Source organism: Chelonia mydas, chromosome 2 (assembly GCF_015237465.2).
Source record: "Chelonia mydas isolate rCheMyd1 chromosome 2, rCheMyd1.pri.v2, whole genome shotgun sequence".
NCBI lineage: Eukaryota > Metazoa > Chordata > Testudines > Cheloniidae > Chelonia > Chelonia mydas.
The window spans coordinates 232,481,171-232,496,565 of NC_057850.1; positions in this window are offsets into that span (position 1 = coordinate 232,481,171).

Here is a 15,395-nt window from a genome sequence, read left to right on the forward strand (position 1 = left end):
CTGCTCTTTACTTTGAGGTGCCCAACCTGGTGGGCCCGGGCCCCGGATGTATTTTAGGGTCTTGGGTGTGTCCCTTAAGAAGGGTTGCATTATAATAAGAAAAATTGTATTGGTAACAGATTATGAATGATATGTATGTGGTCCAATAGCCTTTTTTTTTTTCCAGCAGGGGAAGGGAGTGGGTGGTAAAGAGTAAAGCCGTCTCCGAGCTGCCTGCTGCTCCTTTAAGAAGAGGGGAGAGAGCAGTGAGAGAATAAAGGTCTGGAGCCATGTAGTCTTCCTTCCCAAAAGGAGGGAGCAAGCAATCAAGCAACTGGCGTAGGAGGAACTGGGGCTCCCACAACAGAGCACTAGAAAGAGGAGGAGTAGCAACAGAGGTCCCGCAAAAACAGATAGGGAGCAGCAGCAATTGATTTTGGGGGGGTTGTGGGGCCTCAGTAATTGACATGAACTAATTTGAGGAAAGAAGAATTGATTTGGGGGACGGGGCAGTGTGGGGGAATGGGTGCAGAAGGGAGGGTTTGGGGGGGTATGGGGTACCTGAGGAGCACAGAGTGGGAGGAGGGGGGTGGCAATAGGAGAGGTGGGGGGCTGGAGGAGGCAAGGCTGGGATTCCTTGGAAAGGAAGCAGTTGTTTCATTCAGAGCTGAGGAGGGGGGTTTCCCAGCAGATAAGGTTGGGGAAGAAGACTGAGATGGGTGTGTTTCTGAGGGATGTGGGGGAGTTAAAGCAATATTTAAAAGGAAGTCATCCCTTTCCAAGCCCAGCTGCTGCTCTAAAAATGCAGCTCAGCACCTTTGAACCCAAATGTAAGGGGACTGTTGGCCCCTTACTGAAGCTTAGTGGGGTTTTTTGGTTGGCCGTCTCCCAGTAACAAAAGAAAGGGGGAAAGGCTGATCAGAAATCAGGACCCTGGGACTGACAGTCCTCAGCGCCAATGGGAAAAGTAGATAGGGTCTTGCAATGATTGCCTGTAAAACTACAAAGGGCTTTGTAGTTGATTGACAGGGCAGGCGGGCCAGTGAGGGAGTCGGGAGGCCGTGGTCCCATCCTCTATGTGAGCTGGAGCTGCCTGAGCCAGAGTGGGGCTGAATTAAGGAGAGAGCAGCAGCAAAAGAGCTAGAGCGAACCAGGGGGAAGCAGCCTGAGCTGAGGAGAGCTGCACCAGCCAGAACCAGAGGCGCAGCCCAGGGAGCTGTGCTGGAGGGAGAACAGCAGCAGCAGTGCTGAGGCAGAGTTGAGCTGGAGCCAGGAGCGGTGAGCAGCTGGGGAGAGTGAGGGGGACCCTGAGCAGAGGGCCCAGTGCAGGGGGGTCTTGTAGGCCAGATGTGGAGGGCGATAGTAACCCTGATGGGGGGCTGATGCTGGGAAGAAGGGTCCTGCCATCTAGCGCCTGAGGGTGTGGTCACTGCCAGAGCAAGTGTCTGACCCGCAGCATCCCTGCAGCACAGCCAGGGCCTGGGCAGGAGGCCTGGGACTTGTGAGGAACCGACTGAACTGCCCTTACCTTCCAGAGACTCTGGTTGTGATGTCCCCATGCCACACAGCGGGGTGACGTGTTTTCCTTTCACCTTTCCCATTTTTTTTCCTTTTTTTTAAATTGGTTGCTGTTTAATAAATTGTATTTGCTTTGAACTGTATGTAATGATCAGTGGATCATCCAGTGAAGAGAGAGTACCCCAGAGTGGGGACACTGTAGCCCCTGCCCTAAGTGACCAAAACAAGGTTGGGGGTCGAGCCCCCCTGGAATCCTGGGCCCAGCCTCGTTGGGGTTACAAGGACTGTCACGCAGGAGGGTGGAAGGGGAGCCCTTGAGGCAGGCAGGCCTCTGGGTAAAGGAAATGGGAGCGAGGACTCAGATCCTTTCGCTAGCCCATTCCACCAGAGTAATTTATAAGGCAGGAAAGTTCCTCACAATGGCAGGACCATTCCCCCATTTACATAAAGTTTGGTGTTAGAGACGTGAGTGGGCAAGCTCCCTCTAGGCTCCCAGTTTTGTTTTCTTAATAGCTTAGATAGGAGAGGGGAATGGCAGCTTTAACCAGCCCCTCTCCTCTAGGCTGAGGTCCCTTGACAGTTAGAAATAATGTACTTGGCTCTTGGGCTGGAGCAGTTAGCATGATATAGCATGGAGGAGTCTACCTCTCCATTGTAGATGGAAACTGAAAGGCTCTTTAACTTATTGAGACCTGTGCTTGGCATCCTACATCAATGACACTTAGTGCAGGGAGCTGTAGTCTTTGTACAGCAAGAGAGCAATGAGGCCACTAGTTGTTGAAGGAGAAACACTCGAATCCCTGACTTGATCCTGTTGCCATGAAAGTTAGGGGTTCGAGTCTCATCCAATTCAATGGGACCAAGATTGGGCCCTGAAAGGGGAGTTGATTCCAGACCCTGTGTTTTTAGTGTACCATGGATGTGTGATTTCAGATTACCCAGGCTAATGATGTAGGATCCTAAACAGTGTTTTAGTGTTTAGTCATGTAAAATAAGGAATTCAGTTCACTCTCAACAGGAGTCCCAGCCGAATTAACGATTCATTTCTAACACATTGTACCTCTCAGAAGCCACAGCACTTTCCTTCATGCTGACTGCACTTCCCAGCACCTTTTTAACATATGGTCTATTGGGTGTAAGTGATGCACACCTGCTTTATTGTCTTTAAAATAGCAGGAAAAAACTAAATATATAACGGATGCTCAAGTACCTTGAGATTAATGTATTCTGGAAACAGAACTGTCATCACACGTATTGCAATCACATTTTTCACCGGCTTTATGTGCTGTTTACCTGTAGTTTGTTTTGACAGTGCATTTGTTAGCAGTTGGAAAGTTCCCAGCTTCAGAGCTGCCCTGCTGTCTTTCTTCTCTTCTTCCAAAGTTTTATCTGATTTCTAAGTGCAGCTTAAAACCTGTTCCACTCTTTTTAAAATGTGTGTCCAGTCACAGAGACCTCTGGATAAATAAAGATGCACAGACACTATAAAGACCTTTTAAAGACCCCAGGACAAGCAGTCCTATATGGTTTTATTAAAGATGTGTAAACAAGGTCTGAATGAGCTCTCCTCTGACATCTACTGATATATGGGGGGGAAAAGACTTCAGGAGCAGACCATATTTGCATAGACACACCTACTGTGCCTAGGTGTTCAGCAGGCAGGCCTTCTTTGCCAAAGTGATCAACTTTGGCTGGTTAAAGGTTAGAATTCACTTTGGTATTGAATGCAGGGATAATGAAATGTTATCCTTCTTATGTGAGTAAAAGGCAGCAGAACTGTTACACAGCATACCCTGATTGAGGGAGTCACCCTAAACTGAGCCTCATTTGCTAATCTGGGATAAGAATGCCAAATCCAACAGACAGTGAGAAGTGGTTGTGGACTTTGCTTAAAGAGTCTGAAACACCATTTGACCCTCCTTTCTCTGGTGATAAAGAACACCGGTGATTGGACTCTATTTAGGGTCCTTGCTTCTGTTCAGTGGTCGTTAGTGCTGAAATTACTGATGAATTGATTGAGGGGCTAAATCTTAGACCTGGTTTGGGGACAGCATTGCAGTGAAAGACAGCAAAGAGGCAGTAGCACAGTGCTTCCTGCTACCCAGTGAAATTATTAAGAGTTGTGTTAGGTGGGGGAACCTCAGAACATGGCATTGTGGAAGCACCAGAGATAATGGTAGCAATGATCCAGTGGTGGTATTGCTTGGTGACCCCCCACACTTTTCAGGGATGGGCGGTGGACCTATGTGAATGCACCACTGAACTCTGTGTCTTCACTGATGAAGGACAAACAGCTGTGAACGGGGTGCAGTAGAGGAAAAGGGGAGTGCCATGTTAAAGGGACATTTGTTCATGGGACTTCACACCGCAAGGTGGGAATCTGAGGCAAAGGGCACTGCCCACTGTACTGTGAGGCGGGTGTTTGCTTATCATTACGTGTTTTCAGTTATGGTTGTGTTCCCCCCCGCCCTTCCCCAAAAAATTATTGATGGATTCCCTCTCCCTTTTAATAAAAGTTTTCTTTTGTTATACATAGGCTCAGTACTTGTGAGTGGGGAAGTATTGCCTCTTAGAGGGATCCAGAGTGGTGGTTTGTGTCCCCAGATTACCAGGTGGGGGCTTAAGCTGTTTGTTTTGTTTTTTTTTAATATTGTTAAGAGGAACCCCAGATATTGAAACCTTGTTTCTGCCGTCTCCACCTGACAGAAGGGTTGCAGATGGATTCAAGTACAAATGGTGACAGGGCACTAGTCTGTGGGGATGACTGCACACTGTGAATTCTCCCAACATACTGAAATGACAGAAAACGCTGCTTAGAAGTTTTGTGAAGAGTTATTTCTTCTGCTAAAAGCAGCGGATTGTTTATGAGCCTAAGAATTCCATACCTCTTCTTGGGGCTGACTTCATATTTCTGCATTGGACTGCACAACAGGAAAAGCAGGGAATTGTCTCTCAATCACATTTAAGGGTTTTGGGGCCTGAGTCTCATGTAATTTACACTCTCTTTGAGTACGTCTGTGCAGTATTTTGGAGCTCACGGGAGTGAGCCTCCCCACTCTGTGGGACAGACTTGGGCTAGCAGGGCTCACACTAGAACTCTAAAAGCAGCTGTGCAGCTTTGGTGGCTCGGGCTCTGAAGCCCACCGCCCTCCCCTGGCTTCAGGGCCCAAGCTCCAGCCCAAGCCGCAACTTCAAAGTGCTGTCAATTATTGCTGCTAGCGCGACACACCCCCCAGCCAGAGTGTGTCACCTCGAGCTGGGAGAGTTGCTTGCGCAGGTTCCAGAACACTTGCACAGATCTTGCTGAAATGGTGCGATGGGGCCTTAGAATGAGAACTGGACTCTTTCTTTTCCTGCTTGCCTGTGAAATGCTTCTGTTTTGTGGCCACTCCAGTCGTCCTGGTTGTCAGCTATGCTGCGTGCTGTGGCTACTTAGATGTAATGGTAATTAGCAGCCGTAGCACTCAGGAACTTCTGTTCCAAACACCATCCCTGAACTACCTCATCTCACCTCCTCTGGGAGAACTAAATGAAGATAGGAGGGCAGTTTTCTACCAATGTATAGCAGTGACCTGGGAATGTCTCAAATGCCATTTCCATCCTCCCAGTCAGGGTTTGCTTGAGCCTAGCTCACGAGTGAGCAGTCACACACAACAAGGCCATACCTGAGTTACTGTGTCCTTACTAATTCTGCACTCATCCCTCTGTGGTGTTAGGAGTTCTGAGGTCATAGTCCATGGTTCTTTGTGCTGCTGAGCCACTGTCCTTCTGGATACCCTGCGGGTGAATTGTGGGAAGGCACTGGAGGAGTATCAGGTTTTGAATGGTTTAGCTTGTGTCCTCACTACACAGTGGGTGTGTTACCAGACTGAGCGAAAGCATGCCCTGAGCTTCAGCCTTTACCCCCTAGCCTGGGTTGAAAGCACCACTAAAACTCAGGTGACAGGGCTCTGTGTGTGGATGGGAGTGGGGTTAGGGGCAACACCCAAGTAAGAGCCTATGTTAACTTGGCAGTGAAGACATACCCCTACAGCAGAGGTTCTCAACCTTTTTCTCTATGAGGCCCCCCAATAGGATATAAAAACCCCACGGTTCACCAGTGTCATAACAACTGTTTTTCTACATATAAAAGCCAGGGTCAGCATTAGGAGTTAGGAAGCAGGGCAATTGCCCAGGCCCCCATGCCACAGGGGCCCCCACAAAGCTAAGTTGCTCAGGCTTCAGCTTCAGCCCCAGGTGACAGCACTGGGAGCCCTGGGCTTCAGCCCCACACTGTGAATCTTCAGCTTTCCACCCTGGGCCCTAGAAAGTCTAACACTGGCCCTGCTTGGCGGCACCCCGAAACCTGCTCACAGCCCCCTAGGGGGCTGCGGCCCGCTGGTTGAGAACCTCTGCCTTACAGTACAGACCTGGATAATGCTGTGTACCAGGTTACTGGCAGGTCTTTGAATCAAAGCAGAGATTCAGTATTGAGTTCTTACTGAAGCTATGAGCTTTATTCTTCATGTCTGTGCCCTTCAGTATCTACACTTCTGACTTGTAGATGGCCAATGTTCTACACATACTTCAGTATCTACACTATTTCAATTGTTCCAAAGGCTTGGCCAGGATTCTGGTGTGGTTCTTCCCAGGACTGCATAGATAATATCACTGTAATCGTTAATCTTCCTTCCTTCCTTCTATGCACCTACAAAATGGAGAGCGCTAGCATCCCAGAGTTTTGTAGGTGAAACAAGGAGCACAGTGGAGCGCTGCCCCATTCTTCACAAAGGAAACACCACCTCTGTTAATCTTCCATGGACACATGGAGAGATGAGCCCTTCTACATTTAACAACCAAAGACAATTCTTAACTGATATTCTTGCTCTCATGACTAGTACAGCACTCAAATATAATACTCATTATAAGGGAAAGGTATACTAATATCCTGCTATTATCCATTTAGAGTCAAAATCCTGTGCTCTTCAAATAGTCTCATTGAAGCCAGTGGGACTACACCTGAATAAGTGATTAGGATTTGACCCTTAGGGTAACACCACAGGATGTCTTTTATTCCCTTCCTCTCTCCCATTCTTTATGCATGGATGTGTTTGTATTTGGGAACTGCACCTTACTGTATTGGTTCCTTATCATTATAGAAGCAGATTCTTTTGCGACTCCCCTTGCTCTTAATGAAGTCAGTTGGAAGCCTCCACTTTCACTTCAGTGAGAACAGACCCTTAGTGCTTAGGAACTCTTAATAGCATAGGGTGGAACTTGCCTCAGTATAGTCTATTCATGCTGAGATTCCTTGTCTAACTCCTCTTCTGCTGCCCCCTTGGATGCTGGTGTATCTGCACTTGGGCCACATTGGGCAATGGGTTAAGGAGACAGTCTGGATTTTCATCTACCAATAAAACAGATCAACTGCAGCCTAAATGAGTTGCTATGTAAAACTAAAGTTTTTTTTTTTTTTAATGGTTCAAGAATACCTGGAAGTAGAACAATAGCTGTGGACTCCCTATACCTTGGAATACTTTAAGGATGAATTTAAACGGAAAGTCTTGCATTGGCCACAATATTTTTACAAGACTAAAAACAACTTGGAAAAAATGAAGACACTTCTTCTTATTTACCTTGCAGAGAAGTTGTCCAAGAACAATTCATCTTTACAAAAATATTACCCCAATAATGACATCAAGGGCTGATATGTTTATTTGTCATGTAATTACTTGGCATGCAAATTAAACCTGACCAGAAGTCAGTCTGTGTTGGCAACTGGACTTTTTAATCTGAACCTTAAAACATGTTTTAATGTGTTATCTGGGATATCATGGAGATTTTTTTTTAAATTGCTCTTTGAAATTGACGATGGTATTTTGCTGTGCTCTAATGTTGTCCTTAACAAAAATCTAAAAGTTTTCTTTATTAAACAGAGCTGTGGAACTTGGAGCCAGTCACTAAGTGAATTATATTCTGGCTAAACATAATTTATTATGAGCATTTCTGAGCACAAATAATAGCTGACATTAGCTTATTAGACTCATTCTCACCTGCAGCCTTTTGTTTTTCTTAAAACATGGAGATTTATATGGCAGTTTAATAATAAGTAAATGCATGTCTTGGCCATTGGAAATTCTGCGGAAATTCCCTGCACGTGTAATTCTCTGGTAACCATGAATGCACAGACTAATGCCTACCATTTGAGAGGGCTTTGCTGTGTTGGCTTGATGTGACTAACTGGCATAAGAATGATTCCATCAGCAAAAAGTAATGAAGTCTGCTATTACAGTATTAGCAAAGGTTTAGTAGTAAGGCTTAGCCATTAAAATACATAGCACCCTCTTGTGGAAACATGCAGTGCCAATGTACCTCCTTTGGGAAAAGTAATACCAGGATCATTTTCTTTGCAAACCATCCGGAGCCTCGTTTTTCAACTGTTTCCCCAAATCCATTATAATGTACCTGCAGATGTCAGTATAGCCTAAAAAATACATATATAAATAGAGGGTTCCAAATTAGTGAAGGTTGAGGCATCATTTCGGGCCATTCACAGGGATACATGTGACTTTTTGGTACAGAAATAGGGCTTTGGTGAACAAATATATTGCTAAGGTAAATGAACTGCCAAAGACTCCATTGAAATACATGGCTAAGTATGTGAGAGACCAGAAGACCCAAGCAGTTGTCTGGCTGATACAGGTGGAGTGAAAAATCTGATTCCTAAAACAAAGATGTGAATGAGTTGTTGTTCTTCAAATTAAGTTCTCAGAAGTACATGGACTGACAGTGCTGGCCTGGCTTCCTTTAAACTGTGGCAATTTGTTCCTGGTGTTCCTATTAAAATTACATCTTAAAAGACAGATACAGGAGTTTTTGTTGAACTATATTTTCAGGATTCATGTGATCACACCCATAGCCTGAGCTCGGTGACGTGTGCCCAAATGGGGCAGATCTTTGCCCCCTCTCCATGTCATCACAGCTTAAGCTCTTACAAGGTCCTTTGCTGACTAACATGGGTTTTTCTGGGCAGTTCTTACATGTTCTTGGAAAAGTTATAGAACAACTCTGGGTAAAATCTTAACCCCACTCAAGTCAAAGGGAGTTTTACCATTGGCCTCAATGAGGCCAGGATTTCACTCTCTATCTGCCTCCCCCACTCTTCACTCAGAGCTTTCAGAAGTTTAATGAAAGGGACATCAGGAGGCCATCTAATCCAACCCCAAGCAGGACCAATCCTCAATTTTTGCCTCAGATCCCTAAATGGCCTTCTCAAGGATTGAACTCACAACCCTGAGTTTAGCAGGCCAATGCTCAAACCACTGAGCTATCCCTCCCTCCATGATGGGTTTTGCTTGGAAGCATCCCTTCTTAGCTTGTGAGATCACAGCCTTGGGGGGTAGCTGAATGAGCTACATCATAACATAAACCTTCTATTTGCCAATTTAAAATATATACTGTGAAGTCTTGCTAGAGTCAAGCGCTAGAATGAATATAGACTAGCTTGCTTTGAAAGGGAAAATAAACATCACTCCAGGCCTTCCAGCATTCCATTTTATAGCAAATACCATGTGTAACAGCCTGAAGGTAACAAACCACGTACCCAAAGAACTGGAACTATTCATGTGCGGTGTCTCCAGGGATTACACAGAAAAAAGGCTGTATCTGGCTGAGCCCAAATCTGAGAGGGAGAGAGAGAGTGTGAGAGTCACTCTTTCCCTTCCCATATATGCTTTTTCCTGTCTTTTCCTGCCAACACCCAGAGACAGCCCCCCCCCCCCCCCCGTGCAGTCTTAAGGCCAAGCGAAAAACAGCGGGTGATACTGCTGCCTTTCTTCAAGAATCACATTTAGGGGCCTGTTCCTGTGGGATGCTAAGAACCTTGGGCTCCAACTGGCATGGAGGAGGCACTCAGCACCTCAGGCATTCAGGCCCTGAAGAATGAAGCAATAAAGATATATTTCTGTAAGTGCGAGAGATGTGGTAGCAGGCTCACCCTTGTGCAGCTTCTGTAACATAACTCAAAAACAACCAGGAATGCTGAATCACTTAGCCTTGCACATCTCGTTTTTTTGGCAGAGAGGCAGTTGTGTCTCCCGTGGAGTGTTCACTCTCATTGCTAGGGAGAGGAGGGTGTTGTATGATGTATATTAATTTAAATTAAAATAAAGGGGGGGTCATCATGGCTGTGCAACCGACCACCCTCAAATTAATAAATAACTAGACGTTGAAATACAGAATCATAAAGAGCAGAAAATCACAAGCAGCCAGTGCCCCCAAATCTGCCAATAAACCACAAAATAACAAGTAATCATTGCAGCAGACGTAAACAGAGATGGGAGGGTGCCATGGATATTCCATTTGCATATGTTTCATACATTTATTATTATTATTTATATTACCATAATGTGGACCATAGTTTATGGACCAGGAATAATACTGTTCAATAAGTATTTGTAATTGATCAAACTTGTAATGTGGTGCTCCCCCAAAAGTATGAATAACAACTGCGCACAAGTTCTATTTATAAAGTCTGTGTCACACACAGGGATAAATTCACCTGTGGTTTATGCAAATGGTGGCAGATGTCCCTGGTAGCTGAAAGTGTGCCAGCGTACCATGTTACAGGAGCTCAGAGGGGCCCACTGGGGGCTGTGCAAACTCAAAAGTAGCTGGTGCGAGCCAAAAAAGTGGGTGTATCCAGGGCACCTGGAGAGAGCATTAATTTGTCATCTAATTTCATAAACTCTTGCCTCCAGAGTTCCTGTGAGTTGCAATATTGGATATTAAAGTTGAGCTCCCTGGTGGAAACCTTGCTGGATAGAAACGCTCCTACCATCATCGCCCTTCAGGTGCAATGGCCTTAATTGGTGCAGACAAGTGTACTTTACACCTCTGTGTTTCAGCTTTGCTAAAGTTGTTCTTGTGACCAGATTTTTTTTCTTAATGACATCGCAGTTAATCTGATCATTCATGAGCATGGCAGGGAAAGACAGCAGAGGAGAGAAACAAAGGAAATATTCTCTACCCAAAATACAGAGTAGAAGAACAACCACAACATAACAGCAAATCTCCCATGTTTCACCTCCGGGAGCTTCCCCAGAGGAAGTTAAAGAAGATTCGCAGGGGATAAGCATCTGTTCTTTGCTGTTAGACTGTTACCTGTTGTGTAAGATCTTTCTATTTTAGTCTGTCTGGTTTCTTTACTAACACCCCCACCCCACTCTGCTCTGTGGGAAAGCAACAACCCCTTACTGCTGTCTCGAGCATTCATTTACTTTAAAGAAATTATTGTTTAAAAAAAATGGGGGGTGTTCTAAATTGTAATGTATTTCAAATGCCCCCAAAAACCTCTCTCCTCTTGGCATCTGTTTCACTTCTGGGTTCAACTCAATCTAAAGCTCTGGATCTGGGTTTCTCTATCTGCAAAGCTGCCTCTTCTCCCTGCCCTGTCTCCACCGTCGAGACCCACTGAGGTGCTCTTGTTGGCAGTGCCTCAGATTGAACCACTGGGGACTGGAAGCTACGGGGAGCAGCAGTTCCTTGCTCTGCATTTCATTTGGTGGCAAAGTGCATTAATTCAGACACTTTTTTCTGAATTTTTGGTCATCTGAGTTGTGTATCAGGGAGCTGTGAATGGTAATGTATGGTGCAGCCTGGTTTGTTCTGACTCTTCTGTGGGTGGTATGCACTGTATGTGCCTTTTGCACCCAGATGGCAGGTCACAGGAGTCAAAAAATCTTTGCATTAATAGAACATCTCACCTATGCCGCTCCCATGAGGAGGCTGATGAGAACAGAGGCTGAGTCAATGACTACAGCAATAATATATCCTTTAATCACAGTGCATCCTGTGGCTCTTGTCACTAAAGGTGGAGCCACAGTTTCAGGCACCTCAGACAAGGAAGTATTCTAAACCCCTGAAAAGTACAATTTCCAGGCATCTGAAAACTATGGAACCTTTTTTCACCTATGGCCAAAATATTTCAGTCACCTACTGGCGGACTCTGAGCGCACCAGTGATCTTTACTAGAAAATGCCTGATGTGCTAGTGTATGAGAATTCCCACTTATTCTCCCAGTAGAATCACTGTAGCTGCCCTACTAGCTGACTGATTCCAGAAAAGCAGCCCCCTTAGCCAAAGGTCTCAGCTTTGAATTCCCTTTCCCCCTCTTGACGTTGTCAGTGAGCCTCAGTTTAAAGAGAGAAGAGTCTGAGGTGAGCGTTTTAAACAAAGCAGCTCAATTTGGTAGACAGCCCTGAGGCTTAAAATAACAAAAGCCAACATGGTTGAACCACCCAGAGGTGAAGCCATGTAAAGAATGAAATAAACCCTCCAAGCTGCTACGTGGTTGCTTTCTCAGTCCTAGCTCTGGCTGCATGTACTCAGAAAAGTATTCTGTACCACTGAGCTGTGTTAGGCAGGCCATTGATTCGGAAATTCTAGTGGAGAATGAATGTTTCGCTGATCTAGATCCTAATGCTTTTGTAAAGGAAACTGTTAACTGTGGAAGCCACAAGCAGCAGAAGGCGAGCGTAGGAATCCCAGAGGAGCACTTCCCAGCTAGGGAGGAAAATGTGCAAAGAAGAAATTTAACAGGAGCACTTTCTTCCTAGGTTCAGAACAACAGATGTTTCCCTTTGACATTTAAAGAAACCATCTCTATGGGATTTGTTTGTTTCTTTCAAGCCCTTATCCAGTCAAAAGAAATTTGTAAAATTGCTTAACATTTAACACCTACCATTATTTAATATCAAGGTAAGCAGGCATTCGCTAAGGCAGGGCAGATGTTAAATGACTGCTCTAAGCAGGTATATTTAATATTTTCTGTTTCAATTACTGCAGTAGAACCTCAAAGTTACAAACACCTCAGGAATGGATGTTGTTTGTAACTCTGAAATATTCGTAATGCTGAACAAAACGTTCTGGTTGTTCTTTCAAAAGTTTACACCTGAACATTGACTTTACTATGCAGAAGAAAAATGCTGCTTTTAACCATCTTAATTTAAATGAAACACAGAAACAGTTTTCTTACCTTGTCAAATCTTTTTTTAAACTTTCCCTTTATCTTTTTAATAGTTTACATTTAACAAAGTACTGTACAGTATTTGCCTTTTTTTTTTTTCTGTTATCTCTGCTGCTGCTGTCTGATTGTGTACGTCCGGTTTCAAATGTGGTGTGTGGTTGACCACTCAGTTTGTAACTTGAGGGTCTACTGTATACTGCAGTAAAACAATGCATGGAAGGTTCTGTTTTCATTGGTTGCTTGTTTTAAACAATCTGAATCATTTGTACCAGTACAAGAACATAGAGATAGCCTAATGGATCAGATCTGAGGTTCGTCTTGTCCAATACCCTGTCTCCAACAGTGTCAGAAGCTTTGGAGCAGAGGTCCCAAATCTGTGGGGCACCCCCCTGGTGGACACCAAGGAACGTTTGGGGGAGCATGGTAAGGGCCCGGGCCAGCCCCTACAGTGGGGCAGGGAGGGAGTGCCACCCAGCTGCAGTCCTGGCCCTGGCTGCCAGCCCCATGCCTGGGGTCCCCCGCCCAGTTGTGGCCCCAGCCTAGGCCCCCTTACCTCTGTCTGCATCCCCACTCCCAGCCCTGGCAATGGAGAGTGGAGGGGCAATGGACAGGGGTAAGGGGCGGCGCAAGGTAAAAAGTTTGGGGACCACTGCTTTAGGGAACGTCATAGTGGACAATTCTGGCCTATCCTGCCCCTTGGAAAGTTTTTTTTCTAACCCATCATTCAGTGTTTGGCTTAGGCCCTTCCTGTATCACATGTATTTTTTTTATACTTTATTAACTGTGGATGTTCTTTCTCCATATAAATGTCTAATCCGTTTCTGAATCCTGCTAACTCTTGTTTGCAGTGATATCTTGGGGCAATGAGTTCAAAAGGTTAAAGAGTGCAGTAAAAACTATTTCCTTTTATCAGGTTTAAGTTTGTTGCCTTTATGTCGCCTTGTTTTTGAATGATGAGGGAGGGTGTAAATATTCCTGTCTGATTTATCTTTTCTTTACCATCATTCTGTATACCTCTACCAGTTTCATCTTATTTGTCTCCTCGCTAAAACTAGCAGTCCTAATCTTTTCAGTCTCTGCATGTGTCGAATATTTTTCATCACCCATCTCTGGTACCTGCTCTTTCTGATATATATGTATTGAGGTGGGAGGACCAGAACTGACTACAGCTCTCTCCAATTCCTTGTATTTTATGCTATCACCTTCTTTGAGTGATACAGTCTGTTACTATTTCTCTACCAATATAAACCTGTAGCTTGTCAGCATGAATGGCCTTTGATGCCTGAGGCAGAAGACTTTGTGGAATATCCTAAAAAGAACTTAAAAAAATTATTTTCAAGATAACATACCAGAACAAAGGCAAAATGAAAATGGGATTACTTTTTATTTGTATACATCAAACTCCACTCAAGATCTATTGGCCTGTTACAGTTACATTTTGGTTTCCGCCCTGTTAGCTAGGTTGTAATCCTCTATTGCCTGCTTTCTTCCTGGTCTACCAGCTACAATTTAGACATCAGCTTTCACCAAGTAAAAAAAAGTTTCAAATGTTTATAGGAAACTCTAAATGCCATAGGAAATCCATTGCATCCCCTGTTCGTTAAAGAGCTCCAGAACATAGGGGAGAAAAAAACCCCATACTTTGATAAGAGCTAGGGCGAAAGGTAAAATGTCATCCTTTTTCTTTTGCATTGTTCTGCAAATTCTTAAAAGTATAGCTTCACTGTAGCTAAATTCTTTGTTTTACCACGGTAAAGACATTTTTCCAGTTTACTATTGACTGAGCTGTTAATAACTTTCTCTCTAAGCTTGATGATAGAAGGTAAAGGATTGAATGTGAACCCAGCTCTTTGCCTGAGAACTTTTTTTTTTTTTTTTAAATTCAGTTTGTGGCTTAAAGTAGAAAAATACATCAGAGTCAAGTCTTGATATTGGTCTCTGTTGTGTGCAAGTATGATAGCTAATACTAGGCCATATTCTGAAGTTTTTAATCAAATCTGGGCTCAGTTAGGGACTGCAGAACTTGGCCTATTGTGGCTTCTCCCAATGAGCTTAGTCTCTCATTTTACATACTATACTGTGTGATCTGCAGGTCCAGACATAACAAGGTGAGCTAATAATAGATTAAGTTTAAACTCGGAATTTTCTGTTCCCTTATCTTGGTTTACCATTGTTTTAATTAATTTCTGAGGTTTGGCAGATTATTGTGAGCAAGGCTGCTGTGCTGTATTAGGATGGCAATCTGACTGTGAATAGACTGGTTTAGAGTTTTGTTTGTATTTTCTAAGATATTCCCAATATCTGTTAGCACTTTGGCCAACTGAATATCCCTGTGTTGTCAGGGGGCAGAGTCACAATTCCAGCAGCCATAATAATGTTTTAGGAGGTGACTGGATTGGATGTGTACCATTTGCCAGCCTGTGAGAATAGAGGTTTTTTAAGACTCTGCACTTGGACATGGGGGTGTAATTTCCAGCTTGAGGAGACCGACTAATGCAGGCTTTGAATGAGCTACTGTGCTAAAACTATAGTATAGCTGCAGCGACATGAGGGTCTAGCTGCCCTGAGCAAGTGCCAGTCTAAGCCCATCGGCATACCGTAAGCCAGGGTATGTCTATAGTGCATTCAGCAGGTGTGATTGCAGTTAATGCAGACAACTCCAAGCTAGTGTAGATCTAGCAAGAGCTGCGCTCGCATGGGTATGACGACACAAGATCAAAGCTAGCTTGAGTAACACTAACTGTGCAATGATAGCTATATAGCTGTGATAGCATGGGCAGCAACGTGGGCTAGCTGCTTGAGCAGGTATCTAGGGTCCTGGGTAGAGTTGTACTCTAGCTAGATCAAAGCTAACTTGGGAGTGCCTACACAAGGCGCAAAACTTACCCGAATT